This window comes from Sinocyclocheilus grahami, unplaced genomic scaffold, assembly GCF_001515645.1.
Source record: "Sinocyclocheilus grahami isolate Dianchi unplaced genomic scaffold, SAMN03320097.WGS_v1.1 scaffold326.1, whole genome shotgun sequence".
In the NCBI taxonomy this organism is placed as follows: domain Eukaryota; kingdom Metazoa; phylum Chordata; class Actinopteri; order Cypriniformes; family Cyprinidae; genus Sinocyclocheilus; species Sinocyclocheilus grahami.
In genome coordinates, this window is record NW_015505505.1 from 900,690 (window position 1) to 903,679 (window position 2,990).

General features: G+C 35.3%; 1 long non-coding RNA gene across 1 annotated transcript in view; it reads left to right on the plus strand.

Moving 5' to 3' along the window:
* The first annotated feature begins 1,904 nt into the window (after window positions 1–1,904).
* LOC107602440 (uncharacterized) overlaps window positions 1,905–2,990 on the plus strand; it is a 2,593-nt gene continuing 1,507 nt past the window's right edge. The window contains exon 1 of the long non-coding RNA XR_001611038.1: window positions 1,905–2,820. This is a non-coding gene — a long non-coding RNA (uncharacterized lncRNA). The remainder of the gene's footprint in view (window positions 2,821–2,990) is intronic.

Below are 2,990 nucleotides of genomic sequence, written 5' to 3' on the forward strand. Positions count from 1 at the left end.
GTTGTTTCAACCCAACTTTGGGTCAAATATGGACTAACCCAACCATTGGGTTACATTTTTAAATTACATTTTTAACCCACAAGTTGGGTTAGTCCATATTTGACCCAAAGTTGGGTTGAAACAACCCAGCATTTTTTAGAGTGTACTTTGGAAATCTAATAATAGGTTACAGATTACAAGTTACCCTGTTTAAAATGTAACAAGTAGTGTAACTATTTCAATTACTTTAAAGTAGTGTAATGGAGTACTTCTCTAATGAATGTTTCCAACCGTTATATTCTCAAACATTTAAAGCAGGCAGGGTTAACATTACAGTAGTGCTCAACACTGAACACAAAACCCTTCCTCACTTGAATTAAGATGATAAAGATTTGATGTTAAAGCACAGCCACCACAAAATCAGACTTTGAGATCGTTGTTGTGTTAAATGCAGATTTAAAATCATAAGATGTAGTTTAATAGCTGCGATACTGTTTTTGAAACAACTCTCTGCATAGCTATGACAGGCATCTAACAATGCCTTGGGGGAACAAAAAAGTTAATCTTAAAATATAAAATGTATACATAAACCCAAATAGGAAATAAAACGGTTATCGAATAAGCATGTGTCCTGTTCAACTCCTGAAACATTGGCGTCTCATATTTTAAAGCAGTCACGGTAATTTGGGAAAGAAATCAATTAAATTGTGTGTTAACACTTTATTTTAAGGTGGCCTTGTTACACGTTACATGAACTTACTATTATAATAACTAATTATGCATAATCACATGCAAGTAACCCTAACCCTAAAGTAAATGCATGTAGTTAATTAATATTACTCAGTACTTAAATGTATAACTACACTGTAACAAGGACACCTTAAAATAAAGTGTAACCAAATATGAGCAGCTTTGCACATTCTGGTTTCCACGGTATATGTATATGTGTATACACACACACACACACACACACACACACACACCACACACAGTGCTGGGGAGTAACTGATGTACATGTAATCTGGATTACGTAATCAGCATTTTAAAATGCTCATAATCAGATTACTTTATGGATTGCATATTATTTGATCTCATGATGCAGGGCTTCCCAAACTTTTTTGCAGGTCAAACCCTTTGACCTTAAATATTTACTTGAAGTCCCCCTGAGCTTTAAAGTTAATATTTCAATCATTTAACGACACATTTGCTTGTTTCTCTGATGTCGTTTAATGGTCACATCACGTAAAAAAACCCAAAAACATTTCTAATGTAAGAATTTAGCTCGCAAGTAATCTAGAAGTAATCCAAAATTAGTCCGAACACATCTAAATTACATCGTTGATTACAATTTTCATCATGCAATGATCACAATCTGTACGTAATCTCCCCAGCACTGTGGTAATATAGTATTTTAATAGAAATTCAGCTACTGAACATGATTTTGTGGTTTTCATTTAACAACATCAGAGTTGTATGCATCTTGAAATGTTCATAATCAGCTTTTCATTAGAGAAAAATTTATATTTCGTCTTCTGGAACCTTCTGTGGTTGTTTAAGGCAGGACACTACAGGTGAATGAAAATTAACTAAAATATCACCATATTTTCCCCAACTGATTAATTACAGTACATTAAAATAAATAGTTTTATAATACAAGTTACACACACACACACACACAGGTGCCCACATTCCTGCATGTGCGCACACACACACACACACTCACTCAGATAGCACACATATGTGTACACGGATATGCATACATGCACTCACACACACACACACAGGTGCCCACATACCTGCATGTGCGCACACACACACACACACTCACTCAGATAGCACACATATGTGTACACGAATATGCATACATGCGCTCACACACACACACACACACATACATATACATATATATATATTTAGTTTAAATATACAAATGAAGCATTATCTACTTAAATATGCATACATTTCCAAAACTGAAATCTGAATATTGGATAAAGCCAGATTCAAATTTCTGGTTTGATTTTGTTGATATTTTATTTTATTTAGTTTTAGTTTTATCACTCCATAAATCAGAAAATACTGCCAATAAGCAAACAGAAATACATTCTCACCATGTTTTTAGGAATGAAATGATGTATAGAATCAGGTGACTTATATAAACAAAGCCCTCAGTAAAAACCTTCAGAATTCAGACTGGAATAAAACTCTAAAGTCTGATGTATGAAAGCGCTGCCGAGGTGGAGAACAACAACAACTGAAATCTACAGACACAAACACATAAAGAGCAATAAAATAAACACATATTTTCCCCGTCTATTCTGAATGTTATGGAAGTGAAACAGATCACAATCTGCATGAAAAGTAATGGTTTAGTCTGTAGTGTCCTGCTTTAAAAGAGGGGTTCAGCTGATTTTTTTCCAAATAAAGATGGCCTAAAAACAGAGCGAAAGAGGCGCTGAATGCAGAGAAAGTAAAAAAACAGAACAAAGGGTTCAGAGGATCATGAAAAGAGAGAGAAATTCATTAAAAGAGAAAAACGCAAAGATAAAAACTTGCTGAATCCGAAAGACTTCCATCCCGAGGGAAGCAGGACAAATGAACACACAAATCTGAACGAGAGCGAATCACACGACACAGCGCTTATTTCTTCATTGATTTGTTTTACATACATTACATACATACATACTATACATAGATACATAATTAACATTTATAAAATCCTCCCCAAAGTCTTTTAGCATCCAGTTTAAATGGCATGCCAAGTTTGAGTACTGATTCAGTACACACACACACACACACACACACACACACACACACACACACTTTAACAACACCAACACACCGGTGCCCACATACCTGCATGCGCTCACACACACTCAGATAGCACACGTGTGTACTCGGATATGCATACACACACACACACACGTATACACAGATATGCATACATGTGCTCACACACACACACACACACAAACACACATATAGCACACGTGTACACAGATATGCATACATGC